Source organism: Leiobunum rupestre, chromosome 3 (assembly GCF_980474605.1).
Source record: "Leiobunum rupestre chromosome 3, qqLeiRupe1.1.hap1, whole genome shotgun sequence".
Taxonomy (NCBI): Eukaryota; Metazoa; Arthropoda; class Arachnida; order Opiliones; family Sclerosomatidae; genus Leiobunum; species Leiobunum rupestre.
This window is the reverse complement of record NC_143386.1, coordinates 27,392,799-27,419,888: the sequence shown is the minus strand read 5'-3', so window position 1 is coordinate 27,419,888 and position 27,090 is coordinate 27,392,799. Positions and strand designations below refer to the sequence as shown.

At 44.6% G+C, this 27,090-nt stretch overlaps 1 protein-coding gene, 1 long non-coding RNA gene and 54 other non-coding genes across 60 annotated transcripts in view; 2 read left to right on the top strand and 54 right to left on the bottom strand.

Moving 5' to 3' along the window:
* LOC149950979 (uncharacterized) overlaps window positions 1-27,090 on the top strand; it is a 277,136-nt gene that overhangs the window by 15,002 nt on the left and 235,044 nt on the right. The gene's annotated exons all lie outside the window — the stretch shown is intronic.
* The window catches only part of LOC149950985 (prostatic acid phosphatase-like), a 164,404-nt gene that overhangs the window by 9,690 nt on the left and 127,624 nt on the right, over window positions 1-27,090 (top strand). The gene's annotated exons all lie outside the window — the stretch shown is intronic.
* On the bottom strand, window positions 372-444 carry TRNAR-ACG (transfer RNA arginine (anticodon ACG)). Its single transcript has one exon. It is a non-coding gene; the product is annotated as a tRNA-Arg (tRNA).
* TRNAR-ACG (transfer RNA arginine (anticodon ACG)) lies at window positions 508-580 on the bottom strand. The gene has a single exon. It is a non-coding gene; the product is annotated as a tRNA-Arg (tRNA).
* Window positions 644-716, bottom strand: TRNAR-ACG (transfer RNA arginine (anticodon ACG)). The gene has a single exon. It is a non-coding gene; the product is annotated as a tRNA-Arg (tRNA).
* TRNAR-ACG (transfer RNA arginine (anticodon ACG)) lies at window positions 779-851 on the bottom strand. Its single transcript has one exon. It is a non-coding gene; the product is annotated as a tRNA-Arg (tRNA).
* TRNAR-ACG (transfer RNA arginine (anticodon ACG)) lies at window positions 915-987 on the bottom strand. Its single transcript has one exon. It is a non-coding gene; the product is annotated as a tRNA-Arg (tRNA).
* On the bottom strand, window positions 1,322-1,394 carry TRNAR-ACG (transfer RNA arginine (anticodon ACG)). The gene has a single exon. It is a non-coding gene; the product is annotated as a tRNA-Arg (tRNA).
* TRNAR-ACG (transfer RNA arginine (anticodon ACG)) lies at window positions 1,594-1,666 on the bottom strand. Its single transcript has one exon. It is a non-coding gene; the product is annotated as a tRNA-Arg (tRNA).
* Window positions 7,965-8,037, bottom strand: TRNAR-ACG (transfer RNA arginine (anticodon ACG)). The gene has a single exon. It is a non-coding gene; the product is annotated as a tRNA-Arg (tRNA).
* On the bottom strand, window positions 8,372-8,444 carry TRNAR-ACG (transfer RNA arginine (anticodon ACG)). The gene has a single exon. It is a non-coding gene; the product is annotated as a tRNA-Arg (tRNA).
* On the bottom strand, window positions 8,645-8,717 carry TRNAR-ACG (transfer RNA arginine (anticodon ACG)). Its single transcript has one exon. It is a non-coding gene; the product is annotated as a tRNA-Arg (tRNA).
* On the bottom strand, window positions 8,954-9,026 carry TRNAR-ACG (transfer RNA arginine (anticodon ACG)). Its single transcript has one exon. It is a non-coding gene; the product is annotated as a tRNA-Arg (tRNA).
* Window positions 9,670-9,742, bottom strand: TRNAR-ACG (transfer RNA arginine (anticodon ACG)). Its single transcript has one exon. It is a non-coding gene; the product is annotated as a tRNA-Arg (tRNA).
* TRNAR-ACG (transfer RNA arginine (anticodon ACG)) lies at window positions 9,805-9,877 on the bottom strand. The gene has a single exon. It is a non-coding gene; the product is annotated as a tRNA-Arg (tRNA).
* Window positions 10,077-10,149, bottom strand: TRNAR-ACG (transfer RNA arginine (anticodon ACG)). The gene has a single exon. It is a non-coding gene; the product is annotated as a tRNA-Arg (tRNA).
* TRNAR-ACG (transfer RNA arginine (anticodon ACG)) lies at window positions 10,213-10,285 on the bottom strand. The gene has a single exon. It is a non-coding gene; the product is annotated as a tRNA-Arg (tRNA).
* TRNAR-ACG (transfer RNA arginine (anticodon ACG)) lies at window positions 10,483-10,555 on the bottom strand. The gene has a single exon. It is a non-coding gene; the product is annotated as a tRNA-Arg (tRNA).
* Window positions 10,619-10,691, bottom strand: TRNAR-ACG (transfer RNA arginine (anticodon ACG)). Its single transcript has one exon. It is a non-coding gene; the product is annotated as a tRNA-Arg (tRNA).
* TRNAR-ACG (transfer RNA arginine (anticodon ACG)) lies at window positions 10,891-10,963 on the bottom strand. The gene has a single exon. It is a non-coding gene; the product is annotated as a tRNA-Arg (tRNA).
* On the bottom strand, window positions 11,026-11,098 carry TRNAR-ACG (transfer RNA arginine (anticodon ACG)). The gene has a single exon. It is a non-coding gene; the product is annotated as a tRNA-Arg (tRNA).
* On the bottom strand, window positions 11,298-11,370 carry TRNAR-ACG (transfer RNA arginine (anticodon ACG)). Its single transcript has one exon. It is a non-coding gene; the product is annotated as a tRNA-Arg (tRNA).
* TRNAR-ACG (transfer RNA arginine (anticodon ACG)) lies at window positions 11,568-11,640 on the bottom strand. The gene has a single exon. It is a non-coding gene; the product is annotated as a tRNA-Arg (tRNA).
* On the bottom strand, window positions 11,704-11,776 carry TRNAR-ACG (transfer RNA arginine (anticodon ACG)). The gene has a single exon. It is a non-coding gene; the product is annotated as a tRNA-Arg (tRNA).
* TRNAR-ACG (transfer RNA arginine (anticodon ACG)) lies at window positions 12,249-12,321 on the bottom strand. The gene has a single exon. It is a non-coding gene; the product is annotated as a tRNA-Arg (tRNA).
* TRNAR-ACG (transfer RNA arginine (anticodon ACG)) lies at window positions 18,620-18,692 on the bottom strand. The gene has a single exon. It is a non-coding gene; the product is annotated as a tRNA-Arg (tRNA).
* Window positions 19,027-19,099, bottom strand: TRNAR-ACG (transfer RNA arginine (anticodon ACG)). The gene has a single exon. It is a non-coding gene; the product is annotated as a tRNA-Arg (tRNA).
* TRNAR-ACG (transfer RNA arginine (anticodon ACG)) lies at window positions 19,299-19,371 on the bottom strand. Its single transcript has one exon. It is a non-coding gene; the product is annotated as a tRNA-Arg (tRNA).
* On the bottom strand, window positions 19,608-19,680 carry TRNAR-ACG (transfer RNA arginine (anticodon ACG)). Its single transcript has one exon. It is a non-coding gene; the product is annotated as a tRNA-Arg (tRNA).
* TRNAR-ACG (transfer RNA arginine (anticodon ACG)) lies at window positions 20,324-20,396 on the bottom strand. Its single transcript has one exon. It is a non-coding gene; the product is annotated as a tRNA-Arg (tRNA).
* Window positions 20,459-20,531, bottom strand: TRNAR-ACG (transfer RNA arginine (anticodon ACG)). Its single transcript has one exon. It is a non-coding gene; the product is annotated as a tRNA-Arg (tRNA).
* Window positions 20,731-20,803, bottom strand: TRNAR-ACG (transfer RNA arginine (anticodon ACG)). Its single transcript has one exon. It is a non-coding gene; the product is annotated as a tRNA-Arg (tRNA).
* On the bottom strand, window positions 20,867-20,939 carry TRNAR-ACG (transfer RNA arginine (anticodon ACG)). Its single transcript has one exon. It is a non-coding gene; the product is annotated as a tRNA-Arg (tRNA).
* On the bottom strand, window positions 21,137-21,209 carry TRNAR-ACG (transfer RNA arginine (anticodon ACG)). The gene has a single exon. It is a non-coding gene; the product is annotated as a tRNA-Arg (tRNA).
* Window positions 21,446-21,518, bottom strand: TRNAR-ACG (transfer RNA arginine (anticodon ACG)). The gene has a single exon. It is a non-coding gene; the product is annotated as a tRNA-Arg (tRNA).
* Window positions 22,162-22,234, bottom strand: TRNAR-ACG (transfer RNA arginine (anticodon ACG)). The gene has a single exon. It is a non-coding gene; the product is annotated as a tRNA-Arg (tRNA).
* TRNAR-ACG (transfer RNA arginine (anticodon ACG)) lies at window positions 22,297-22,369 on the bottom strand. The gene has a single exon. It is a non-coding gene; the product is annotated as a tRNA-Arg (tRNA).
* TRNAR-ACG (transfer RNA arginine (anticodon ACG)) lies at window positions 22,569-22,641 on the bottom strand. Its single transcript has one exon. It is a non-coding gene; the product is annotated as a tRNA-Arg (tRNA).
* TRNAR-ACG (transfer RNA arginine (anticodon ACG)) lies at window positions 22,705-22,777 on the bottom strand. Its single transcript has one exon. It is a non-coding gene; the product is annotated as a tRNA-Arg (tRNA).
* On the bottom strand, window positions 22,975-23,047 carry TRNAR-ACG (transfer RNA arginine (anticodon ACG)). Its single transcript has one exon. It is a non-coding gene; the product is annotated as a tRNA-Arg (tRNA).
* On the bottom strand, window positions 23,111-23,183 carry TRNAR-ACG (transfer RNA arginine (anticodon ACG)). Its single transcript has one exon. It is a non-coding gene; the product is annotated as a tRNA-Arg (tRNA).
* TRNAR-ACG (transfer RNA arginine (anticodon ACG)) lies at window positions 23,383-23,455 on the bottom strand. Its single transcript has one exon. It is a non-coding gene; the product is annotated as a tRNA-Arg (tRNA).
* On the bottom strand, window positions 23,518-23,590 carry TRNAR-ACG (transfer RNA arginine (anticodon ACG)). Its single transcript has one exon. It is a non-coding gene; the product is annotated as a tRNA-Arg (tRNA).
* On the bottom strand, window positions 23,924-23,996 carry TRNAR-ACG (transfer RNA arginine (anticodon ACG)). The gene has a single exon. It is a non-coding gene; the product is annotated as a tRNA-Arg (tRNA).
* On the bottom strand, window positions 24,060-24,132 carry TRNAR-ACG (transfer RNA arginine (anticodon ACG)). Its single transcript has one exon. It is a non-coding gene; the product is annotated as a tRNA-Arg (tRNA).
* TRNAR-ACG (transfer RNA arginine (anticodon ACG)) lies at window positions 24,332-24,404 on the bottom strand. Its single transcript has one exon. It is a non-coding gene; the product is annotated as a tRNA-Arg (tRNA).
* Window positions 24,737-24,809, bottom strand: TRNAR-ACG (transfer RNA arginine (anticodon ACG)). Its single transcript has one exon. It is a non-coding gene; the product is annotated as a tRNA-Arg (tRNA).
* On the bottom strand, window positions 25,009-25,081 carry TRNAR-ACG (transfer RNA arginine (anticodon ACG)). Its single transcript has one exon. It is a non-coding gene; the product is annotated as a tRNA-Arg (tRNA).
* On the bottom strand, window positions 25,145-25,217 carry TRNAR-ACG (transfer RNA arginine (anticodon ACG)). Its single transcript has one exon. It is a non-coding gene; the product is annotated as a tRNA-Arg (tRNA).
* On the bottom strand, window positions 25,417-25,489 carry TRNAR-ACG (transfer RNA arginine (anticodon ACG)). Its single transcript has one exon. It is a non-coding gene; the product is annotated as a tRNA-Arg (tRNA).
* Window positions 25,553-25,625, bottom strand: TRNAR-ACG (transfer RNA arginine (anticodon ACG)). Its single transcript has one exon. It is a non-coding gene; the product is annotated as a tRNA-Arg (tRNA).
* TRNAR-ACG (transfer RNA arginine (anticodon ACG)) lies at window positions 25,825-25,897 on the bottom strand. Its single transcript has one exon. It is a non-coding gene; the product is annotated as a tRNA-Arg (tRNA).
* Window positions 25,960-26,032, bottom strand: TRNAR-ACG (transfer RNA arginine (anticodon ACG)). Its single transcript has one exon. It is a non-coding gene; the product is annotated as a tRNA-Arg (tRNA).
* On the bottom strand, window positions 26,366-26,438 carry TRNAR-ACG (transfer RNA arginine (anticodon ACG)). Its single transcript has one exon. It is a non-coding gene; the product is annotated as a tRNA-Arg (tRNA).
* TRNAR-ACG (transfer RNA arginine (anticodon ACG)) lies at window positions 26,502-26,574 on the bottom strand. The gene has a single exon. It is a non-coding gene; the product is annotated as a tRNA-Arg (tRNA).
* Window positions 26,774-26,846, bottom strand: TRNAR-ACG (transfer RNA arginine (anticodon ACG)). The gene has a single exon. It is a non-coding gene; the product is annotated as a tRNA-Arg (tRNA).

Here is a 27,090-nt window from a genome sequence, read left to right as displayed (position 1 = left end):
GCAATAGCAATATGATGGAAAACCAAGCAAGAGACACATTTTAAATAATTTGAAAAAAAAAACGAGCTAGCCAGGATTCGAATCTGGAGTCTTCTGCTCCCTAGACAGACGCGTTATTCGTTGCGCCACAAGCCCCCGCAATAGCAATATGATGGAAAACCAAACCAGAGACACGTTTTAAATAATTTAAAAAAAAAAACGAGCTTGCCAGGATTCGAATCTGGAATCTTCTGCTCCCTAGACGGACGCTTTATTCGTTGCGCCACAAGCCCCCGCAATAGCAATATGATGGAAAACCAAACCAGAGACACGTTTTAAATAATTTGGAAAACCAAACAAGAGACACGTTTTAAATAATTTGAAAAAAAAAACGAGCTTGCCAGGATTCGAACCTGGAATCTTCTGCTCCGTAGGCAGACGCGTTATCCGTTGCGCCACAAGCCCCCGCAATAGCAATATGATTTAAAACCAAACAAGAGACACGTTTTAAATAATAAGAAAAAAAACCTAGCTTGCCAGGATTCGAACCTGGAATCTTCTGCTCCGTAGGCAGACGCGTTATCCGTTGCGCCACAAGCCCCCTATATAGCAATACGATGGAAAACCAAACAAGAGACACGTTTTAAGTAATTAGAAAAAAAACCGAGCTTGCCAGGATTCGAACCTGGAATATTCTGCTCCGTAGGCAGACGCGTTATCCGTTGCGCCACAAGCCCCCGCAATAGCATTATGATGGAAAACCAAACCAGAGAAGCGTTTTAAATAATTTTAAAAAAAGCGAGCTTGCCAGGATTCGAACCTGGAATCTTCTGCTCCGTAGGCAGACGCGTTATCCGTTGAGCCACAAGCCCCCGCACTAGCCATTTGATGGAAAACCAAACAAGAGACACGTTTTAAATAATTAGAAAAAAAAACGAGCTTGCCAGGATTCGAACCTGGAATCTTCTGCTCCGTGGGCAGACGCGTTATCCGTTGCGCCACAAGCCCCCGCAATAGCTATATGATGGAAAACCAAGCAAGAGACACATTTTAAATAATTTGAAGAAAAAAAACGAGCTTGTCAGGATTCGAATCTGGAATCTTCTTCTCCCTAGACAGACGCGTTATTTGTTGCGCCACAAGCCCCTGCAATAGCAATATGATGGAAAACCAAACAAGAGACACGTTTTAAGTAATTAGAAAAAAAACGAGCTTGCCAGGATTCGGACCTGGAATCTTCTGCTACGTAGGCAGACGCGTGATCCGTTGCGCCACAAGCCCCCGCAATAGCATTATGATGGAAAACCAAACCAGAGAAACGTTTTAAATAATTTGAAAAAAACGAGCTTCCCAGGATTCGAACCTGGAATCTTCTGCTCCGTAGGCAGACGCGTTATCCGTTGCGCCACAAGCCCCCGCAATAGCATTATGATGGAAAACCAAACCAGAGAAACGTTTTAAATAATTTGAAAAACAAACGAACTAGCCAGGATTCGAACCTGGAATCTTCTGCTCCGTAGGCAGACGCGTTATCCGTTGCGCCTCAAGCCCCCGCAATAGCAATATGATGGAAAACCAAACAAGAGACACATTTTAAATAATTTGAAAAAAAAACGAACTTGCCAGGATTCGAACCTGGAATCTTCTGCTCCGTAGGCAAACGCGTTATCCGTTGCGCCACAAGCCCCCGCAATAGCAATATGATGGAAAACCAAGCAAGAGACACATTTTAAATAATTTGAAGAAAAAAAACGAGCTTGCCAGGATTCGAATCTGGAATCTTCTGCTCCCTAGACAGACGCGTTTTTGTTTTTTTTTTATTTTTTTTAAAAACCCTTTATTCACAGTATTAAAATTACAATACAATCATAAAGATTGGAGGTTATAAAACACAAAATAGAATTTAGGACAAACAATCAACAAGCATTCTATTCAAATATTTGGTTTAACATGTTGTATAAAATTAATTCTGACGGCAAATCTAAATGTTATTTCTGTTGCTTATGACGACATTCTAGTTTTAAAACTGCATGAAATTTCTTTTGACACAAAAAGTGATTAAATTGAATATCATTAAAAGAACAATAACACCGGTATAACCAAATTTCTCTTTTCAATACAGCACAAAGGAACTGGACCACTGTCCAAAACATTTTAGAGTTATGCAAGTCTTTATTAATTAAACCAAAAATAAGGAAAGAATTTCGCGTATACGAAGAAACGCCATATAAATCACGATTGAGTTCCAAAATATCACAGAATAGCCAAGTCCATAATTGAGAAACCACGGGGCACGTTACGAAGAGATGTTCTACCGTCTCTGAGTCTATCCGACAATATATGCACGTATCATCCGGTACCACTAGAGCGTGCACCAAACGCGACTTCACCGTGAAACCATGATGAAGGAGGCGTAAATTTATGGCAGAGAGCGAAGGACCCAAAAAATTGGATCGCACGAATTTCCAGCGAATACGTTGAAGAGGGCCGCCGAAAAAGCGACGCCAGCGTTCTTCTCCACTCGACTCGATAGACAATGATTCCGCGAACGCAGCGTAAATGGGCCTCACTGCGATAGCGAGAGACACCTTTTCGCCCGACACGTCAATAACCGATAAACCGACCTCGTGCGCGACCGGAGGGCGACGCAATTGACGCCCCCCTTGTTGAATGCTCATGGACCAAAGCGGAGGAACAGCATCAATAAGTTCTTGGTAGAGTAGCAAGACCCGAGACCGAGGCAAAACGAGCGATGAATCGGCTGTAGCGTCTAAACACGCCTGTGGCGGCAAGAACCCGGGGACGTACTCGTAACACAGATCGCGTACTGTCCGAAAACCCGCTTGCGAGAAAAACCCACGCTCAAGACGACCAAAATGTGGCAACGACAGACGCGGATTTAAAAAAAGCGGTTCGTCCAAAAAATTCGAGAGAGCGGGAAAGGTCCAGCCACGAATGTGCTGAAAATCCCTCCAAGCAAGCAGCATGGAAACATACCGAGACGGAAGACCAGCGGCGCAACGAGAAGTGATAGATAACCGGAAAACGTGTAGGCCCAATTGCAAGGCGCCGCCATAAAGATTAAGAATCTGCGACGAAAGATCCCGAGCGAAAACCGGAGTAGTCTCTGCAAACAACGTAAGAGCTTCGCGAACGCGAAACGCCTTAACTTTGGTACAAATGTCTACTAGCCCGAACCCTCCGATCAGCGTTGGCCGAACAAGACTCTCATAGGCGACCAGATGAGGGCCATTGCCCCAAATGAAGTTCAAAATGGCTTCCCGAAATTGACGAAGCCAAAAAGGCGAAATATCGACTGTTTTTAAAATATGCCAGAGCATAGATGCAGCGAGCACATTGACAACCAAAACTTTGCCAACGACCGAGAGAGTACGACCTTTCCAAGACCGTAAGACCCGAGAGAACTTGCCGTAGCGCTCCTCCCATTGAAGGCGAGCCGAATGCACAGAATCGTAGTCTATCCAAATACCGAGAATTTTCAAAGGTGAACTAGAAAGCGTTACGCCGCTGATCTCGATAAGGTCTCGACCATGATATAGACCAAGCCATTTCGCGTGGCACTTTGACGGGTTCAATTTCGCTCCGGAGGCTTGACCGAAATCCGCAAAAACGTCGCAGAAGTTGAAGTTACAACCGTGGTGTCATCCATATGTTGAAAGAGAGTCGGCAAAACCGAATGCGCGGATAACCGTACCGGCGGGATGGATTCGTGCGACGTGACCGCGGAAAACAGAGGTTCCGAGGCTAAAACATATAGCAGAGGGCTAAGCGGGCACCCTTGGCGAACCGACCGCCCTAACGAAAAGACATCAGTCAAATGACCATTGACTTTGACACAGGCCCTGGAACCCGCGACAAAAGCTTGAATCCACTTGCAGAAAAACGGGCCAAACCCCATGGCCGCTAAGAGCTCAAATAAATATGGCCATGCCACCCGGTCGAAAGCCTTCATAAGGTCCAGCTGGACCATAATGCCACCCTCTTCGCGAAGGCGGAGGTTCTCGGCGACATCTGACAACAGTCTCGTGGAGGTAGAAATGTCCCGACCACGAACCGCACCCGTTTGCGTAGATGACGTAATGTTCGGCAAAAGCGACGCTACTCGGAGAGCAAAAACTTTGGATAAAATTTTATAATCAGTATTGAGTAACGTAATAGGCCTCCAGTTCTTTAAAAGAGTTAAATCACCAGTCTTGGGCAAAAGGATAATAAGACCTATTTTCATGCTGCGCGGAATTTGACCCTGGTCACGGGCGATATGGGCTAGGCGAAGAAAGTCATCCTTAATAAGCGGAAGAAAAAACCGCCAAAACTCCACCGTCAAACCATCAAGTCCCGGACTCTTATTGGGCTTCATAGACCCCAAGGACCGCTCGAGTTCCTCCCAGGTGACAGGCAACTCAACCGCGTCACGATCAGCTTTCGATACCCGGTCCCGGACCCGATTGCTAAAACTTCGACTCTGGGCCTCGCAAATAGGCTCATGAGTATAAAGGGCATTATAGAAATCAAAAATTTGCTGACGGATGAGACGCCCGTCGCGAAAGACCTCTCCTGATGAAGACACTAAACGACCAATCGATTTTATACTCTGACGATGAGTCTCCAGGCGTAGAAAATAGCGCGTGGGTCGCTCACCCAATTCTTTAAAATCCGTCTTAGCGCGTACGACCTGGCCACAAAGCACCTCAGAATCGAAATCCGCCAATGCCTGCTTAGCGTCCAGCAACTCCGGCAAACAAGTGGGATCGGACACGTAGCGAGACTCGAGGTGAGAAATCCGAACCAATAAAGCAGCGCGAGAACTTCTCAACTTCTGAGCGCGAGCTTTGCCGTAGAACATGGCGTAATCCTTAATACAAACTTTAAGATTTTCGTACCATTGAAAAATATCTACACGGTATTCGACGGTGTCGCGACTCCGATCAACAATACGCTGGATACCCGTACGAAAGCGCTCCTCTTGAAGTAACGTAGAGTTAAACGCCCAGACCCCAGGGCCGCGCTGGACGCCACTGGGATCAAAGACGAAAGACACGGCCTTGTGGTCAGAAAAAGGAACATTCAAGATTAGATTCCGCGAACAATTATGCGCATCCGTTGGGCGAATAAATAAATAGTCAATCCGCGACATGACAAAGTTCCCGAATACGAAACCGGAACGAGTATAATATTACGACACTATAACTTTCAGGGGGGGGAGGGGGGAGTCGTGGAGATCAGTAAGGAGGGAAGATTCAAAAAGTTCCAAATGTAACCTTGAGAATCTGACCCACGCACTAAACTCGAGGGAAATTTAAATACTTATTTCCCCGTGCCGTATGTATCGAATTTATTTGTTCGGATCCTTAGAGTCGGTATTGTCACAGAGTAGGTAAATGAAATCAATAGTAGCTATGCAAAACAGTAACTCTTTTATTTGTACTAGTTTAAAAAAAATAAATATAAAGAAACTGGCTTTGGCTAGCCTGACGTAAATAAAAATAGTTAACTATCACCAATTTCGTATTTAGTTTCGGATGTGGAGGATTTGACAGACTAGATGATAAAGGAGTATGGCTGCTCTGACAGTTGAACAAAAGAACTAAATCTACGGGGTTTCTGGTCTAACAAAAGGGGTGGCATATAATCGTCTGCTAAACTCGCAGGAAATTAGGTCGGGACATAAGAGTTTCAGTTTACACAATACATTTAAACGAAATAAAGAAAAATTATAAAGGAAATGTTCAAAAGTACTTATCGCTCTTCAAGTAACCTTCCAAGGAAGAACCGCACATAACTTCTACACCAAAGTCATCGCGCACAACCACGAATTCGACCGAAATACCCGCACAAGTACCGTGCACTTTTAACCTTCATGTCGAACCGCGTCACCGAATGCTGTATACCACATTCTGATCACCCTTGAAGAAACGATTAAAACAAAACTAAAGAAAAACTGACTGCCTTGTACAAAGTTGTCTTGGCTTTATATACAAGATAAATAGATGACCCCTTATCTTATCGGGGTGTGTAAAAACGAAAAAGCTACGGGGCTGCCAGAATAGGCCAGATAAATGAAATGAAACAAAAACAATATATGAATGGTCCCTAGAGGGCTATGCTGAGGGGAAAAAAATGATAAAAAGTAGAAAAATAACAAGATGATCACTCCCGAAAGTTAAAGGGTCGTGATAATAATCAAAATGATCGGCGTGAGAAGCCCTCCAGGGATCATAAAGATCAAGACTGGTAAGCCAAAGCTTAAAACTCGTAGGCGGAACGGCGGAACGAAGATTAGAAACGGGGCGACGATCGAGAGATGAGTTTAAAATATCATTAAAATCCCCTGCTATAATCGGACGAGGTAAAAGCGAACACCACAACTTCGCCGAAGACATAAAAAGAGAACGCGACGGCGCGTCATTCGGAGCATAAATATTCGCGAAATCCATAGGAACATCGTCAACTACCGCGGAGACAGAAAGAAATCGGCCACAGTCGCTTCGAAAAACTCGCGAAGGAACAATATCCAGCCCAGCCCGAAAGCAGGTCGCTACACCGCAAAAAGTAGTAGTAGGGTCATTATCCCAAAAAACGCGGCCGCGAAAAATTTTCCGAAAATTACTCACATGTTCATTCGTCCAGTGTGTCTCTTGTAAAAAAACCACATCATACGCGTCCATAAAAATAAGCACTTCCGACATCTTATTAACATTCCGAAGACCATTGACGTTAAGAGAGACGATTTTTAATGGCATTAAAGGAACCGGGGACAGGCGTGACAACAGTTGGCAGGGACGTAGAAGGCAACTTGGCAGGTGCGATGGCATTCGATTCCGTAGAGTAGACGTTCGTCTTCTTAGGAGGAGGCTGGCGTTTATCAACATCCGAGCCACTCGTCGAAGTCAAGAATCTCTTACCAACGTCCTTCGTAACGTGCTTGGGAAATTTTGGCCGATCAACATTGTCGCCCCCCTGGGCAACCATGCCTTGAGAGGACTCTTTGTCTGAAAGAACCTGATCAGTAGTCAGGCACGCATCCTGTTCTTCGACCATCCTATCAGCGACCGTATCCGCGGATTCAACAACTTCAGAGCGAGTTGGACAGGAACGAGCCACATGACCTTGCTTCTTACAACGAAAACAGATAAAAGAGGGACAGTCTTTATACAGGTGGCTCGAAGAGAGACACCCATTACAAACTTTACTCTGAGAGGAGTGACGAACCTGATAAAAAGTCTCCCGACCTAAAACGTCTTTGATCTTTAGACCGTACGGTAACGAACTGACACATTCGGCAAGGCGAACCTTGACCGAACGAATTCCAAAATAAATTCCGGCGTCATTTTTAGTCCAGATAATTCCGCCACGCAACTCACATTGTAAGCTTTCCAATTTCTCCTTCACCGCTTCGTCACTCACAAACTCAGGTAAACCATAGATATGGACAATAACTGTTTTCCTCGCTATCCCAGACACATCAAAACGCGTCTCTCCTACTTCGATCCCAGCATAAAGACACAATTCCGCTTCTTCCTCGCGTAAGAAGGTGACGTAATAGCCACCCTCCGTAGCAACAACCGACGAGACCGTATTAGGCCCGTAATCCAAAATACATGCCGTTAAAATTTCTTGCTTCGAAACTTCTTTCACGGCGCATTCCACGAAAATGGAACGTTTTAAAACATCCATCCTGGATATCAGAAGAAAACCCAGGAGGGCACGAAAAACGAAAAATAAACTGCGCGAATTAGTAAATTTTAAATTAAACAAACAAAATGTTAGAGAAAGAACCGAAACTAAGGCTTAGCGAGCAGGCGAGGAGAGCAAAGAAAAACGAACCGCACTCTCCAAAAAACCAAACGCGACTCTCCTCTTCTGCTCCGTAGACAGACGCGTTATTCGTTGCGCCACAAGCCCCCGCAATAGCAATATGATGGAAAACCAAACAAGAGACACATTTTAAATAATTTGAAAAAAAACGAGCTTGCCAGGATTCGAACCTGGAATCTTCTGCTCCGTAGGCAGACGCGTTATCCGTTGCGCCACAAGCCCCCGCAATAGCAATATGATGGAAAACCAAGCAAGAGACACATTTTAAATAATTTGAAGAAAAAAAACGAGCTTGTCAGGATTCGAATCTGGAATCTTCTGCTCCCTTGACAGACGCGTTATTCGTTGCGCCACAAGCCCCCGCAATAGCAATATGATGGAAAACCAAACAAGAGACACGTTTTAAGTAATTAGAAAAAAAACGAGCTTGCCAGGATTCGGACCTGGAATCTTCTGCTACGTAGGCAGACGCGTTATCCGTTGCGCCACAAGCCCCCGCAATAGCATTATGATGGAAAACCAAACCAGAGAAACGTTTTAAATAATTTGAAAAAAACGAGCTTCCCAGGATTCGAACCTGGAATCTTCCGCTCCGTAGGCAGACGCGTTATCCGTTGCGCCACAAGCCCCCGCAATAGCATTATGATGGAAAACCAAACCAGAGAAACGTTTTAAATAATTTGAAAAACAAACGAACTAGCCAGGATTCGAACCTGGAATCTTCTGCTCCGTAGGCAGACGCGTTATCCGTTGCGCCTCAAGCCCCCGCAATAGCAATATGATGGAAAACCAAACAAGAGACACATTTTAAATAATTTGAAAAAAAAAACGAGCTTGCCAGGATTCGAACCTGGAATCTTCTGCTCCGTAGGCAGACGCGTTATCCGTTGCGCCACAAGCTCCCGCAATAGCAATATGATGGAAAACCAAGCAAGAGACACATTTTAAATAATTTGAAGAAAAAAAACGAGCTTGCCAGGATTCGAATCTGGAATCTTCTGCTCCCTAGACAGACGCTTTATTCGTTGCGCCACAAGCCCCCGCAATAGCAATATGATGGAAAACCAAACCAGAGACACGTTTTAAATAATTTGGAAAACCAAACAAGAGACACGTTTTAAATAATTTGAAAAAAAAACGAGCTTGCCAGGATTCGAACCTGGAATCTTCTGCTCCGTAGGCAGACGCGTTATCCGTTGCGCCACAAGCCCCCGCAATAGCATTATGATGGAAAACCAAACCAGAGAAACGTTTTAAATAATTTGAAAAACAAACGAACTAGCCAGGATTCGAACCTGGAATCTTCTGCTCCGTAGGCAGACGCGTTATCCGTTGCGCCTCAAGCCCACGCAATAGCAATATGATGGAAAACCAAACAAGAGACACATTTTAAATAATTTGAAAAAAAAACGAGCCTGCCAGGATTCGAAACTGGAATCTTCTGCTCCGTAGGCAGACGCGTTATCCGTTGCGCCACAAGCCCCCGCAATAGCAATATGATGGAAAACCAACCAAGAGACACATTTTAAATAATTTAAAGAAAAAAACGAGCTTGTCAGGATTCGAATCTGGAATCTTCTGCTCCCTAGACAGACGCGTTATTCGTTGCGCCACAAGCCCCCGCAATAGCAATATGATGGAAAACCAAACAAGAGACACGTTTTAAGTAATTAGAAAAAAAACGAGCTTGCCAGGATTCGGACCTGGAATCTTCTGCTACGTAGGCAGACGCGTTATCCGTTGCGCCACAAGCCCACGCAATAGCATTATGATGGAAAACCAAACCAGAGAAACGTTTTAAATAATTTGGAAAACCAAACAAGAGACACGTTTTAAATAATTTGAAAAAAAAAACGAGCTTGCCAGGATTCGAACCTGGAATCTTCTGCTCCGTAGGCAGACGCGTTATCCGTTGCGCCACAAGCCCCCGCAATAGCATAATGATGGAAAACCAAACCAGAAAAGCGTTTTAAATAATTTAAAAAAAAACGAACTTGCCAGGATTCGAACCTGGAATCTTCTGCTCCGTAGGCAGACGCGTTATCCGTTGCGCCACAAGCCCCCGCAATAGCATTATGATGGAAAACCAAACCAGAGAAACGTTTTAAATAATTTGAAAAACAAACGAGCTAGCCAGGATTCGAACCTGGAATCTTCTGCTCCGTAGGTAGACGCGTTATCCGTTGCGCCTCAAGCCCCCGCAATAGCAATATGATGGAAAACCAAACAAGAGACATATTTTAAATAATTTGAAAAAAAAACGAGCTTGCCAGGATTCGAACCTGGAATCTTCTGCTCCGTAGGCAGACGCGTTATCCGTTGCGCCACAAGCCCCCGCAATAGCAATGTGATGGAAAACCAAACAAGAGACACGTTTTAAATAATTTGAAAAAAAAACGAGCTTGCCAGGATTCGAACCTGGAATCTTCTGCTCCGTAGGCAGACGCGTTATCCGTTGCGCCACAAGCCCCCGCAATAGCAATGTGATGGAAAACCAAACTAGAGAAGCGTTTTAAATAATAAAAAAAAAACGAGCTTGTAAGGATTCGAACCTGGAATCTTCTGCTCCGTAGGCAGACGCGTTATCCGTTGCGCCACAAGCCCCCGCAATAGCATTATGATGGAAAACCAAACCAGAGAAACGTTTTAAATAATTTGAAAAACAAACGAGCTAGCCAGGATTCGAACCTGGAATCTTCTGCTCCGTAGGCAGACGCGTTATCCGTTGCGCCACAAGCCCCCGCAATAGCAATGTGATGGAAAACCAAACAAGAGACACGTTTTAAATAATTTGAAAAAAAAACGAGCTTACCAGGATTCGAACCTGGAATCTTCTGCTCCGTAGGCAGACGCGTTATCCGTTGCGCCACAAGCCCCCGCAATAGCAATGTGATGGAAAACCAAACAAGAGACACGTTTTAAATAATTTGAAAAAAAAACGAGCTTACCAGGATTCGAACCTGGAATCTTCAGCTCCGTAGACAGACGCGTTATCCGTTTCGCCACAAGCCCCCGCAATAGCATTATGATGGAAAACCAAACAAGAGACACGTTTTAAATAATTAGAAAAAAAACCGAGCTTGCCAGGATTCGAACCTGGAATCTTCTGCTCCGTAGGCAGACGCGTTATCCGTTGCGCCACAAGCCCCCGCAATAGCATAATGATGGAAAACCAAACCAGAAAAGCGTTTTAAATAATTTAAAAAAAAACGAACTTGCCAGGATTCGAACCTGGAATCTTCTGCTCCGTAGGCAGACGCGTTATCCGTTGCGCCACAAGCCCCCGCAATAGCATTATGATGGAAAACCAAACCAGAGAAACGTTTTAAATAATTTGAAAAACAAACGAGCTAGCCAGGTTTCGAACCTGGAATCTTCTGCTCCGTAGGTAGACGCGTTATCCGTTGCGCCTCAAGCCCCCGCAATAGCAATATGATGGAAAACCAAACAAGAGACATATTTTAAATAATTTGAAAAAAAACCGAGCTTGCCAGGATTCGAACCTGGAATCTTCTGCTCCGTAGGCAGACGCGTTATCCGTTGCGCCACAAGCCCCCGCAATAGCAATGTGATGGAAAACCAAACTAGAGAAGCGTTTTAAATAATAAAAAAAAAACGAGCTTGTATGGATTCGAACCTGGAATCTTCTGCTCCGTAGGCAGACGCGTTATCCGTTGCGCCACAAGCCCCCGCAATAGCATTATGATGGAAAACCAAACCAGAGAAACGTTTTAAATAATTTGAAAAACAAACGAGCTAGCCAGGATTCGAACCTGGAATCTTCTGCTCCGTAGGCAGACGCGTTATCCGTTGCGCCACAAGCCCCCGCAATAGCAATGTGATGGAAAACCAAACAAGAGACACGTTTTAAATAATTTGAAAAAAAAACGAGCTTACCAGGATTCGAACCTGGAATCTTCTGCTCCGTAGGCAGACGCGTTATCCGTTGCGCCACAAGCCCCCGCAATAGCTATATGATGGAAAACCAAGCAAGAGACACATTTTAAATAATTTGAAGAAAAAAAACGAGCTTGTCAGGATTCGAATCTGGAATCTTCTTCTCCCTAGACAGACGCGTTATTTGTTGCGCCACAAGCCCCTGCAATAGCAATATGATGGAAAACCAAACAAGAGACACGTTTTAAGTAATTAGAAAAAAAACGAGCTTGCCAGGATTCGGACCTGGAATCTTCTGCTACGTAGGCAGACGCGTGATCCGTTGCGCCACAAGCCCCCGCAATAGCATTATGATGGAAAACCAAACCAGAGAAACGTTTTAAATAATTTGAAAAACAAACGAACTAGCCAGGATTCGAACCTGGAATCTTCTGCTCCGTAGGCAGACGCGTTATCCGTTGCGCCTCAAGCCCCCGCAATAGCAATATGATGGAAAACCAAACAAGAGACACATTTTAAATAATTTGAAAAAAAAACGAACTTGCCAGGATTCGAACCTGGAATCTTCTGCTCCGTAGGCAAACGCGTTATCCGTTGCGCCACAAGCCCCCGCAATAGCAATATGATGGAAAACCAAGCAAGAGACACATTTTAAATAATTTGAAGAAAAAAAACGAGCTTGCCAGGATTCGAATCTGGAATCTTCTGCTCCCTAGACAGACGCGTTTTTGTTTTTTTTTTATTTTTTTTAAAAACCCTTTATTCACAGTATTAAAATTACAATACAATCATAAAGATTGGAGGTTATAAAACACAAAATAGAATTTAGGACAAACAATCAACAAGCATTCTATTCAAATATTTGGTTTAACATGTTGTATAAAATTAATTCTGACGGCAAATCTAAATGTTATTTCTGTTGCTTATGACGACATTCTAGTTTTAAAACTGCATGAAATTTCTTTTGACACAAAAAGTGATTAAATTGAATATCATTAAAAGAACAATAACACCGGTATAACCAAATTTCTCTTTTCAATACAGCACAAAGGAACTGGACCACTGTCCAAAACATTTTAGAGTTATGCAAGTCTTTATTAATTAAACCAAAAATAAGGAAAGAATTTCGCGTATACGAAGAAACGCCATATAAATCACGATTGAGTTCCAAAATATCACAGAATAGCCAAGTCCATAATTGAGAAACCACGGGGCACGTTACGAAGAGATGTTCTACCGTCTCTGAGTCTATCCGACAATATATGCACGTATCATCCGGTACCACTAGAGCGTGCACCAAACGCGACTTCACCGTGAAACCATGATGAAGGAGGCGTAAATTTATGGCAGAGAGCGAAGGACCCAAAAAATTGGATCGCACGAATTTCCAGCGAATACGTTGAAGAGGGCCGCCGAAAAAGCGACGCCAGCGTTCTTCTCCACTCGACTCGATAGACAGTGATTCCGCGAACGCAGCGTAAATGGGCCTCACTGCGATAGCGAGAGACACCTTTTCGCCCGACACGTCAATAACCGATAAACCGACCTCGTGCGCGACCGGAGGGCGACGCAATTGACGCCCCCCTTGTTGAATGCTCATGGACCAAAGCGGAGGAACTGCATCAATAAGTTCTTGGTAGAGTAGCAAGACCCGAGACCGAGGCAAAACGAGCGATGAATCGGCTGTAGCGTCTAAACACGCCTGTGGCGGCAAGAACCCGGGGACGTACTCGTAACACAGATCGCGTACTGTCCGAAAACCCGCTTGCGAGAAAAACCCACGCTCAAGACGACCAAAATGTGGCAACGACAGACGCGGATTTAAAAAAAGCGGTTCGTCCAAAAAATTCGAGAGAGCGGGAAAGGTCCAGCCACGAATGTGCTGAAAATCCCTCCAAGCAAGCAGCATGGAAACATACCGAGACGGAAGACCAGCGGCGCAACGAGAAGTGATAGATAACCGGAAAACGTGTAGGCCCAATTGCAAGGCGCCGCCATAAAGATTAAGAATCTGCGACGAAAGATCCCGAGCGAAAACCGGAGTAGTCTCTGCAAACAACGTAAGAGCTTCGCGAACGCGAAACGCCTTAACTTTGGTACAAATGTCTACTAGCCCGAACCCTCCGATCAGCGTTGGCCGAACAAGACTCTCATAGGCGACCAGATGAGGGCCATTGCCCCAAATGAAGTTCAAAATGGCTTCCCGAAATTGACGAAGCCAAAAAGGCGAAATATCGACTGTTTTTAAAATATGCCAGAGCATAGATGCAGCGAGCACATTGACAACCAAAACTTTGCCAACGACCGAGAGAGTACGACCTTTCCAAGACCGTAAGACCCGAGAGAACTTGCCGTAGCGCTCCTCCCATTGAAGGCGAGCCGAATGCACAGAATCGTAGTCTATCCAAATACCGAGAATTTTCAAAGGTGAACTAGAAAGCGTTACGCCGCTGATCTCGATAAGGTCTCGACCATGATATAGACCAAGCCATTTCGCGTGGCACTTTGACGGGTTCAATTTCGCTCCGGAGGCTTGACCGAAATCCGCAAAAACGTCGCAGAAGTTGAAGTTACAACCGTGGTGTCATCCATATGTTGAAAGAGAGTCGGCAAAACCGAATGCGCGGATAACCGTACCGGCGGGATGGATTCGTGCGACGTGACCGCGGAAAACAGAGGTTCCGAGGCTAAAACATATAGCAGAGGGCTAAGCGGGCACCCTTGGCGAACCGACCGCCCTAACGAAAAGACATCAGTCAAATGACCATTGACTTTGACACAGGCCCTGGAACCCGCGACAAAAGCTTGAATCCACTTGCAGAAAAACGGGCCAAACCCCATGGCCGCTAAGAGCTCAAATAAATATGGCCATGCCACCCGGTCGAAAGCCTTCATAAGGTCCAGCTGGACCATAATGCCACCCTCTTCGCGAAGGCGGAGGTTCTCGGCGACATCTGACAACAGTCTCGTGGAGGTAGAAATGTCCCGACCACGAACCGCACCCGTTTGCGTAGATGACGTAATGTTCGGCAAAAGCGACGCTACTCGGAGAGCAAAAACTTTGGATAAAATTTTATAATCAGTATTGAGTAACGTAATAGGCCTCCAGTTCTTTAAAAGAGTTAAATCACCAGTCTTGGGCAAAAGGATAATAAGACCTATTTTCATGCTGCGCGGAATTTGACCCTGGTCACGGGCGATATGGGCTAGGCGAAGAAAGTCATCCTTAATAAGCGGAAGAAAAAACCGCCAAAACTCCACCGTCAAACCATCAAGTCCCGGACTCTTATTGGGCTTCATAGACCCCAAGGACCGCTCGAGTTCCTCCCAGGTGACAGGCAACTCAACCGCGTCACGATCAGCTTTCGATACCCGGTCCCGGACCCGATTGCTAAAACTTCGACTCTGGGCCTCGCAAATAGGCTCATGAGTATAAAGGGCATTATAGAAATCAAAAATTTGCTGACGGATGAGACGCCCGTCGCGAAAGACCTCTCCTGATGAAGACACTAAACGACCAATCGATTTTATACTCTGACGATGAGTCTCCAGGCGTAGAAAATAGCGCGTGGGTCGCTCACCCAATTCTTTAAAATCCGTCTTAGCGCGTACGACCTGGCCACAAAGCACCTCAGAATCGAAATCCGCCAATGCCTGCTTAGCGTCCAGCAACTCCGGCAAACAAGTGGGATCGGACACGTAGCGAGACTCGAGGTGAGAAATCCGAACCAATAAAGCAGCGCGAGAACTTCTCAACTTCTGAGCGCGAGCTTTGCCGTAGAACATGGCGTAATCCTTAATACAAACTTTAAGATTTTCGTACCATTGAAAAATATCTACACGGTATTCGACGGTGTCGCGACTCCGATCAACAATACGCTGGATACCCGTACGAAAGCGCTCCTCTTGAAGTAACGTAGAGTTAAACGCCCAGACCCCAGGGCCGCGCTGGACGCCACTGGGATCAAAGACGAAAGACACGGCCTTGTGGTCAGAAAAAGGAACATTCAAGATTAGATTCCGCGAACAATTATGCGCATCCGTTGGGCGAATAAATAAATAGTCAATCCGCGACATGACAAAGTTCCCGAATACGAAACCGGAACGAGTATAATATTACGACACTATAACTTTCAGGGGGGGGAGGGGGGAGTCGTGGAGATCAGTAAGGAGGGAAGATTCAAAAAGTTCCAAATGTAACCTTGAGAATCTGACCCACGCACTAAACTCGAGGGAAATTTAAATACTTATTTCCCCGTGCCGTATGTATCGAATTTATTTGTTCGGATCCTTAGAGTCGGTATTGTCACAGAGTAGGTAAATGAAATCAATAGTAGCTATGCAAAACAGTAACTCTTTTATTTGTACTAGTTTAAAAAAAATAAATATAAAGAAACTGGCTTTGGCTAGCCTGACGTAAATAAAAATAGTTAACTATCACCAATTTCGTATTTAGTTTCGGATGTGGAGGATTTGACAGACTAGATGATAAAGGAGTATGGCTGCTCTGACAGTTGAACAAAAGAACTAAATCTACGGGGTTTCTGGTCTAACAAAAGGGGTGGCATATAATCGTCTGCTAAACTCGCAGGAAATTAGGTCGGGACATAAGAGTTTCAGTTTACACAATACATTTAAACGAAATAAAGAAAAATTATAAAGGAAATGTTCAAAAGTACTTATCGCTCTTCAAGTAACCTTCCAAGGAAGAACCGCACATAACTTCTACACCAAAGTCATCGCGCACAACCACGAATTCGACCGAAATACCCGCACAAGTACCGTGCACTTTTAACCTTCATGTCGAACCGCGTCACCGAATGCTGTATACCACATTCTGATCACCCTTGAAGAAACGATTAAAACAAAACTAAAGAAAAACTGACTGCCTTGTACAAAGTTGTCTTGGCTTTATATACAAGATAAATAGATGACCCCTTATCTTATCGGGGTGTGTAAAAACGAAAAAGCTACGGGGCTGCCAGAATAGGCCAGATAAATGAAATGAAACAAAAACAATATATGAATGGTCCCTAGAGGGCTATGCTGAGGGGAAAAAAATGATAAAAAGTAGAAAAATAACAAGATGATCACTCCCGAAAGTTAAAGGGTCGTGATAATAATCAAAATGATCGGCGTGAGAAGCCCTCCAGGGATCATAAAGATCAAGACTGGTAAGCCAAAGCTTAAAACTCGTAGGCGGAACGGCGGAACGAAGATTAGAAACGGGGCGACGATCGAGAGATGAGTTTAAAATATCATTAAAATCCCCTGCTATAATCGGACGAGGTAAAAGCGAACACCACAACTTCGCCGAAGACATAAAAAGAGAACGCGACGGCGCGTCATTCGGAGCATAAATATTCGCGAAATCCATAGGAACATCGTCAACTACCGCGGAGACAGAAAGAAATCGGCCACAGTCGCTTCGAAAAACTCGCGAAGGAACAATATCCAGCCCAGCCCGAAAGCAGGTCGCTACACCGCAAAAAGTAGTAGTAGGGTCATTATCCCAAAAAACGCGGCCGCGAAAAATTTTCCGAAAAGTACTCACATGTTCATTCGTCCAGTGTGTCTCTTGTAAAAAAACCACATCATACGCGTCCATAAAAATAAGCACTTCCGACATCTTATTAACATTCCGAAGACCATTGACGTTAAGAGAGACGATTTTTAATGGCATTAAAGGAACCGGGGACAGGCGTGACAACAGTTGGCAGGGACGTAGAAGGCAACTTGGCAGGTGCGATGGCATTCGATTCCGTAGAGTAGACGTTCGTCTTCTTAGGAGGAGGCTGGCGTTTATCAACATCCGAGCCACTCGTCGAAGTCAAGAATCTCTTACCAACGTCCTTCGTAACGTGCTTGGGAAATTTTGGCCGATCAACATTGTCGCCCCCCTGGGCAACCATGCCTTGAGAGGACTCTTTGTCTGAAAGAACCTGATCAGTAGTCAGGCACGCATCCTGTTCTTCGACCATCCTATCAGCGACCGTATCCGCGGATTCAACAACTTCAGAGCGAGTTGGACAGGAACGAGCCACATGACCTTGCTTCTTACAACGAAAACAGATAAAAGAGGGACAGTCTTTATACAGGTGGCTCGAAGAGAGACACCCATTACAAACTTTACTCTGAGAGGAGTGACGAACCTGATAAAAAGTCTCCCGACCTAAAACGTCTTTGATCTTTAGACCGTACGGTAACGAACTGACACATTCGGCAAGGCGAACCTTGACCGAACGAATTCCAAAATAAATTCCGGCGTCATTTTTAGTCCAGATATATCCGCCACGCAACTCACATTGTAAGCTTTCCAATTTCTCCTTCACCGCTTCGTCACTCACAAACTCAGGTAAACCATAGATATGGACAATAACTGTTTTCCTCGCTATCCCAGACACATCAAAACGCGTCTCTCCTACTTCGATCCCAGCATAAAGACACAATTCCGCTTCTTCCTCGCGTAAGAAGGTGACGTAATAGCCACCCTCCGTAGCAACAACCGACGAGACCGTATTAGGCCCGTAATCCAAAATACATGCCGTTAAAATTTCTTGCTTCGAAACTTCTTTCACGGCGCATTCCACGAAAATGGAACGTTTTAAAACATCCATCCTGGATATCAGAAGAAAACCCAGGAGGGCACGAAAAACGAAAAATAAACTGCGCGAATTAGTAAATTTTAAATTAAACAAACAAAATGTTAGAGAAAGAACCGAAACTAAGGCTTAGCGAGCAGGCGAGGAGAGCAAAGAAAAACGAACCGCACTCTCCAAAAAACCAAACGCGACTCTCCTCTTCTGCTCCGTAGACAGACGCGTTATTCGTTGCGCCACAAGCCCCCGCAATAGCAATATGATGGAAAACCAAACAAGAGACACATTTTAAATAATTTGAAAAAAAACGAGCTTGCCAGGATTCGAGCCTGGAATCTTCTGCTCCGTAGGCAGACGCGTTATCCGTTGCGCCACAAGCCCCCGCAATAGCAATATGATGGAAAACCAAGCAAGAGACACATTTTAAATAATTTGAAGAAAAAAAACGAGCTTGTCAGGATTCGAATCTGGAATCTTCTGCTCCCTTGACAGACGCGTTATTCGTTGCGCCACAAGCCCCCGCAATAGCAATATGATGGAAAACCAAACAAGAGACACGTTTTAAGTAATTAGAAAAAAAACGAGCTTGCCAGGATTCGGACCTGGAATCTTCTGCTACGTAGGCAGACGCGTTATCCGTTGCGCCACAAGCCCCCGCAATAGCATTATGATGGAAAACCAAACCAGAGAAACGTTTTAAATAATTTGAAAAAAACGAGCTTCCCAGGATTCGAACCTGGAATCTTCCGCTCCGTAGGCAGACGCGTTATCCGTTGCGCCACAAGCCCCCGCAATAGCATTATGATGGAAAACCAAACCAGAGAAACGTTTTAAATAATTTGAAAAACAAACGAACTAGCCAGGATTCGAACCTGGAATCTTCTGCTCCGTAGGCAGACGCGTTATCCGTTGCGCCTCAAGCCCCCGCAATAGCAATATGATGGAAAACCAAACAAGAGACACATTTTAAATAATTTGAAAAAAAAACGAGCTTGCCAGGATTCGAACCTGGAATCTTCTGCTCCGTAGGCAGACGCGTTATCCGTTGCGCCACAAGCTCCCGCAATAGCAATATGATGGAAAACCAAGCAAGAGACACATTTTAAATAATTTGAAGAAAAAAAACGAGCTTGCCAGGATTCGAATCTGGAATCTTCTGCTCCCTAGACAGACGCTTTATTCGTTGCGCCACAAGCCCCCGCAATAGCAATATGATGGAAAACCAAACCAGAGACACGTTTTAAATAATTTGGAAAACCAAACAAGAGACACGTTTTAAATAATTTGAAAAAAAAACGAGCTTGCCAGGATTCGAACCTGGAATCTTCTGCTCCGTAGGCAGACGCGTTATCCGTTGCGCCACAAGCCCCCGCAATAGCATTATGATGGAAAACCAAACCAGAGAAACGTTTTAAATAATTTGAAAAACAAACGAACTAGCCAGGATTCGAACCTGGAATCTTCTGCTCCGTAGGCAGACGCGTTATCCGTTGCGCCTCAAGCCCACGCAATAGCAATATGATGGAAAACCAAACAAGAGACACATTTTAAATAATTTGAAAAAAAAACGAGCCTGCCAGGATTCGAAACTGGAATCTTCTGCTCCGTAGGCAGACGCGTTATCCGTTGCGCCACAAGCCCCCGCAATAGCAATATGATGGAAAACCAACCAAGAGACACATTTTAAATAATTTAAAGAAAAAAACGAGCTTGTCAGGATTCGAATCTGGAATCTTCTGCTCCCTAGACAGACGCGTTATTCGTTGCGCCACAAGCCCCCGCAATAGCAATATGATGGAAAACCAAACAAGAGACACGTTTTAAGTAATTAGAAAAAAAACGAGCTTGCCAGGATTCGGACCTGGAATCTTCTGCTACGTAGGCAGACGCGTTATCCGTTGCGCCACAAGCCCACGCAATAGCATTATGATGGAAAACCAAACCAGAGAAACGTTTTAAATAATTTGGAAAACCAAACAAGAGACACGTTTTAAATAATTTGAAAAAAAAAACGAGCTTGCCAGGATTCGAACCTGGAATCTTCTGCTCCGTAGGCAGACGCGTTATCCGTTGCGCCACAAGCCCCCGCAATAGCATAATGATGGAAAACCAAACCAGAAAAGCGTTTTAAATAATTTAAAAAAAAACGAACTTGCCAGGATTCGAACCTGGAATCTTCTGCTCCGTAGGCAGACGCGTTATCCGTTGCGCCACAAGCCCCCGCAATAGCATTATGATGGAAAACCAAACCAGAGAAACGTTTTAAATAATTTGAAAAACAAACGAGCTAGCCAGGATTCGAACCTGGAATCTTCTGCTCCGTAGGTAGACGCGTTATCCATTGCGCCTCAAGCCCCCGCAATAGCAATATGATGGAAAACCAAACAAGAGACATATTTTAAATAATTTGAAAAAAAAACGAGCTTGCCAGGATTCGAACCTGGAATCTTCTGCTCCGTAGGCAGACGCGTTATCCGTTGCGCCACAAGCCCCCGCAATAGCAATGTGATGGAAAACCAAACAAGAGACACGTTTTAAATAATTTGAAAAAAAAACGAGCTTGCCAGGATTCGAACCTGGAATCTTCTGCTCCGTAGGCAGACGCGTTATCCGTTGCGCCACAAGCCCCCGCAATAGCAATGTGATGGAAAACCAAACTAGAGAAGCGTTTTAAATAATAAAAAAAAAACGAGCTTGTAAGGATTCGAACCTGGAATCTTCTGCTCCGTAGGCAGACGCGTTATCCGTTGCGCCTCAAGCCCCCGCAATAGCAATATGATGGAAAACCAAACAAGAGACACATTTTAAATAATTTGAAAAAAAAACGAGCTTGCCAGGATTCGAACCTGGAATCTTCTGCTCCGTAGGCAGACGCGTTATCCGTTGCGCCACAAGCTCCCGCAATAGCAATATGATGGAAAACCAAGCAAGAGACACATTTTAAATAATTTGAAGAAAAAAAACGAGCTTGCCAGGATTCGAATCTGGAATCTTCTGCTCCCTAGACAGACGCTTTATTCGTTGCGCCACAAGCCCCCGCAATAGCAATATGATGGAAAACCAAACCAGAGACACGTTTTAAATAATTTGGAAAACCAAACAAGAGACACGTTTTAAATAATTTGAAAAAAAAACGAGCTTGCCAGGATTCGAACCTGGAATCTTCTGCTCCGTAGGCAGACGCGTTATCCGTTGCGCCACAAGCCCCCGCAATAGCATTATGATGGAAAACCAAACCAGAGAAACGTTTTAAATAATTTGAAAAACAAACGAACTAGCCAGGATTCGAACCTGGAATCTTCTGCTCCGTAGGCAGACGCGTTATCCGTTGCGCCTCAAGCCCACGCAATAGCAATATGATGGAAAACCAAACAAGAGACACATTTTAAATAATTTGAAAAAAAAACGAGCCTGCCAGGATTCGAAACTGGAATCTTCTGCTCCGTAGGCAGACGCGTTATCCGTTGCGCCACAAGCCCCCGCAATAGCAATATGATGGAAAACCAACCAAGAGACACATTTTAAATAATTTAAAGAAAAAAACGAGCTTGTCAGGATTCGAATCTGGAATCTTCTGCTCCCTAGACAGACGCGTTATTCGTTGCGCCACAAGCCCCCGCAATAGCAATATGATGGAAAACCAAACAAGAGACACGTTTTAAGTAATTAGAAAAAAAACGAGCTTGCCAGGATTCGGACCTGGAATCTTCTGCTACGTAGGCAGACGCGTTATCCGTTGCGCCACAAGCCCACGCAATAGCATTATGATGGAAAACCAAACCAGAGAAACGTTTTAAATAATTTGGAAAACCAAACAAGAGACACGTTTTAAATAATTTGAAAAAAAAAACGAGCTTGCCAGGATTCGAACCTGGAATCTTCTGCTCCGTAGGCAGACGCGTTATCCGTTGCGCCACAAGCCCCCGCAATAGCATAATGATGGAAAACCAAACCAGAAAAGCGTTTTAAATAATTTAAAAAAAAACGAACTTGCCAGGATTCGAACCTGGAATCTTCTGCTCCGTAGGCAGACGCGTTATCCGTTGCGCCACAAGCCCCCGCAATAGCATTATGATGGAAAACCAAACCAGAGAAACGTTTTAAATAATTTGAAAAACAAACGAGCTAGCCAGGATTCGAACCTGGAATCTTCTGCTCCGTAGGTAGACGCGTTATCCATTGCGCCTCAAGCCCCCGCAATAGCAATATGATGGAAAACCAAACAAGAGACATATTTTAAATAATTTGAAAAAAAAACGAGCTTGCCAGGATTCGAACCTGGAATCTTCTGCTCCGTAGGCAGACGCGTTATCCGTTGCGCCACAAGCCCCCGCAATAGCAATGTGATGGAAAACCAAACAAGAGACACGTTTTAAATAATTTGAAAAAAAAACGAGCTTGCCAGGATTCGAACCTGGAATCTTCTGCTCCGTAGGCAGACGCGTTATCCGTTGCGCCACAAGCCCCCGCAATAGCAATGTGATGGAAAACCAAACTAGAGAAGCGTTTTAAATAATAAAAAAAAAACGAGCTTGTAAGGATTCGAACCTGGAATCTTCTGCTCCGTAGGCAGACGCGTTATCCGTTGCGCCACAAGCCCCCGCAATAGCATTATGATGGAAAACCAAACCAGAGAAACGTTTTAAATAATTTGAAAAACAAACGAGCTAGCCAGGATTCGAACCTGGAATCTTCTGCTCCGTAGGCAGACGCGTTATCCGTTGCGCCACAAGCCCCCGCAATAGCAATGTGATGGAAAACCAAACAAGAGACACGTTTTAAATAATTTGAAAAAAAAACGAGCTTACCAGGATTCGAACCTGGAATCTTCTGCTCCGTAGGCAGACGCGTTATCCGTTGCGCCACAAGCCCCCGCAATAGCAATGTGATGGAAAACCAAACAAGAGACACGTTTTAAATAATTTGAAAAAAAAACGAGCTTACCAGGATTCGAACCTGGAATCTTCAGCTCCGTAGACAGACGCGTTATCCGTTTCGCCACAAGCCCCCGCAATAGCATTATGATGGAAAACCAAACAAGAGACACGTTTTAAATAATTAGAAAAAAAACCGAGCTTGCTAGGATTCGAACCTGGAATCTTCTGCTCCGTAGGCAGACGCGTTATCCGTTGCGCCACAAGCCCCCGCAATAGCATAATGATGGAAAACCAAACCAGAAAAGCGTTTTAAATAATTTAAAAAAAAACGAACTTGCCAGGATTCGAACCTGGAATCTTCTGCTCCGTAGGCAGACGCGTTATCCGTTGCGCCACAAGCCCCCGCGATAGCATTATGATGGAAAACCAAACCAGAGAAACGTTTTAAATAATTTGAAAAACAAACGAGCTAGCCAGGTTTCGAACCTGGAATCTTCTGCTCCGTAGGTAGACGCGTTATCCGTTGCGCCTCAAGCCCCCGCAATAGCATAATGATGGAAAACCAAACTAGAGAAGCGTTTTAAATAATAAAAAAAAAACGAGCTTGTAAGGATTCGAACCTGGAATCTTCTGCTCCGTAGGCATACGCGTTATCCGTTGCGCCACAAGCCCCCGCAATAGCATTATGATGGAAAACCAAACCAGAGAAACGTTTTAAATAATTTGAAAAACAAACGAGCTAGCCAGGATTCGAACCTGGAATCTTCTGCTCCGTAGGCAGACGCGTTATCCGTTGCGCCACAAGCCCCCGCAATAGCATTGTGATGGAAAACCAAACAAGAGACACGTTTTAAATAATTTGAAAAAAAAACGAGCTTGCCAGGATTCGAACCTGGAATCTTCTGCTCCGTAGGCAGACGCGTTATCCGTTGCGCCACAAGCCCCCGCAATAGCAATGTGATGGAAAACCAAACAAGAGACACGTTTTAAATAATTAGAAAAAAAACCGAGCTTGCCAGGATTCGAATCTGGAATCTTCAGCTCCGTAGACAGACGCGTTATCCGTTTCGCCACAAGCCCCCGCAATAGCATTATGATGGAAAACCAAACAAGAGACACGTTTTAAATAATTAGAAAAAAAACAGAGCTTGCCAGGATTCGAACCTGGAATCTCCTGCTCCGTAGGCAGACGCGTTATCCGTTGCGCCACAAGCCCCCGCAATAGCAATATGATGGAAAAGCAAACAAGAGACACGTTTTAAATTATTAGAAAAAAAACCGAGCTTGCCAGGATTCGAGCCTGGAATCTTCTGCTCCGTAGGCAGACGCGTTATCCGTTGCGCCTCAAGCCCCCGCAATAGCAATTAGATGGAAAACCAAACAAGAGACACGTTTTAAGTAATTAGAAAAAAAACGACCTTGACAGGATTCGGACCTGGAATCTTCTGCTACGTAGGCAGACGCGTTATCCGTTGCGCCACAAGCCCCCGCAATAGCATTATGATGGAAAACCAAACCAGAGAAACGTTTTAAATAATTTGAAAAAAACGAGCTTCCCAGGATTCGAACCTGGAATCTTCTGCTCCGTAGGCAGACGCGTTATCCGTTGCGCCACAAGCCCCCGCAATAGCACTTTGATGGAAAACCAAACCAGAGAAACGTTTTAAATAATTTGAAAAACAAACGAACTAGCCAGGATTCGAACCTGGAATCTTCTGCTCCGTAGGCAGACGCGTTATCCGTTGCGCCTCAAGCCCCTGCAATAGCAATATGATGGAAAAACAAACAAGAGACACATTTTAAATAATTTGAAAAAAAAAAGAGCTTGCCAGGATTCGAACCTGGAATCTTCTGCTCCGTAGGCAGACGCGTTATCCGTTGCGCCACAAGCCCCCGCAATAGCATTGTGATGGAAAACCAAACAAGAGACACGTTTTAAATAATTTGAAAAAAAAACGAGCTTGCCAGGATTCGAACCTGGAATCTTCTGCTCCGTAGGCAGACGCGTTATCCGTTGCGCCACAAGCCCCCGCAATAGCAATGTGATGGAAAACCAAACAAGAGACACGTTTTAAATAATTAGAAAAAAAACCGAGCTTGCCAGGATTCGAATCTGGAATCTTCAGCTCCGTAGACAGACGCGTTATCCGTTGCGCCACAAGCCCCCGCAATAGCATTATGATGGAAAACCAAACCAGAGAAACGTTTTAAATAATTTGAAAAACAAACGAGCTTGCCAGGATTCGAACCTGGAATCTTCTGCTCCGTAGGCAGACGCGTTATCCGTTGCGCCACAAGCCCCCGCAATAGCAATGTGATGGAAAACCAAACAAGAGACACGTTTTAAATAATTTGAAAAAAAAACGAGCTTACCAGGATTCGAACCTGGAATCTTCTGCTCCGTAGGCAGACGCGTTATCCGTTGCGCCACAAGCCCCCGCAATAGCAATGTGATGGAAAACCAAACAAGAGACACGTTTTAAATAATTTGAAAAAAAAACGAGCTTACCAGGATTCGAACCTGGAATCTTCAGCTCCGTAGACAGACGCGTTATCCGTTTCGCCACAAGCCCCCGCAATAGCATTATGATGGAAAACCAAACAAGAGACACGTTTTAAATAATTAGAAAAAAAACCGAGCTTGCTAGGATTCGAACCTGGAATCTTCTGCTCCGTAGGCAGACGCGTTATCCGTTGCGCCACAAGCCCCCGCAATAGCATAATGATGGAAAACCAAACCAGAAAAGCGTTTTAAATAATTTAAAAAAAAACGAACTTGCCAGGATTCGAACCTGGAATCTTCTGCTCCGTAGGCAGACGCGTTATCCGTTGCGCCACAAGCCCCCGCGATAGCATTATGATGGAAAACCAAACCAGAGAAACGTTTTAAATAATTTGAAAAACAAACGAGCTAGCCAGGTTTCGAACCTGGAATCTTCTGCTCCGTAGGTAGACGCGTTATCCGTTGCGCCTCAAGCCCCCGCAATAGCATAATGATGGAAAACCAAACTAGAGAAGCGTTTTAAATAATAAAAAAAAAACGAGCTTGTAAGGATTCGAACCTGGAATCTTCTGCTCCGTAGGCATACGCGTTATCCGTTGCGCCACAAGCCCCCGCAATAGCATTATGATGGAAAACCAAACCAGAGAAACGTTTTAAATAATTTGAAAAACAAACGAGCTAGCCAGGATTCGAACCTGGAATCTTCTGCTCCGTAGGCAGACGCGTTATCCGTTGCGCCACAAGCCCCCGCAATAGCATTGTGATGGAAAACCAAACAAGAGACACGTTTTAAATAATTTGAAAAAAAAACGAGCTTGCCAGGATTCGAACCTGGAATCTTCTGCTCCGTAGGCAGACGCGTTATCCGTTGCGCCACAAGCCCCCGCAATAGCAATGTGATGGAAAACCAAACAAGAGACACGTTTTAAATAATTAGAAAAAAAACCGAGCTTGCCAGGATTCGAATCTGGAATCTTCAGCTCCGTAGACAGACGCGTTATCCGTTTCGCCACAAGCCCCCGCAATAGCATTATGATGGAAAACCAAACAAGAGACACGTTTTAAATAATTAGAAAAAAAACAGAGCTTGCCAGGATTCGAACCTGGAATCTCCTGCTCCGTAGGCAGACGCGTTATCCGTTGCGCCACAAGCCCCCGCAATAGCAATATGATGGAAAAGCAAACAAGAGACACGTTTTAAATTATTAGAAAAAAAACCGAGCTTGCCAGGATTCGAGCCTGGAATCTTCTGCTCCGTAGGCAGACGCGTTATCCGTTGCGCCTCAAGCCCCCGCAATAGCAATTAGATGGAAAACCAAACAAGAGACACGTTTTAAGTAATTAGAAAAAAAACGACCTTGACAGGATTCGGACCTGGAATCTTCTGCTACGTAGGCAG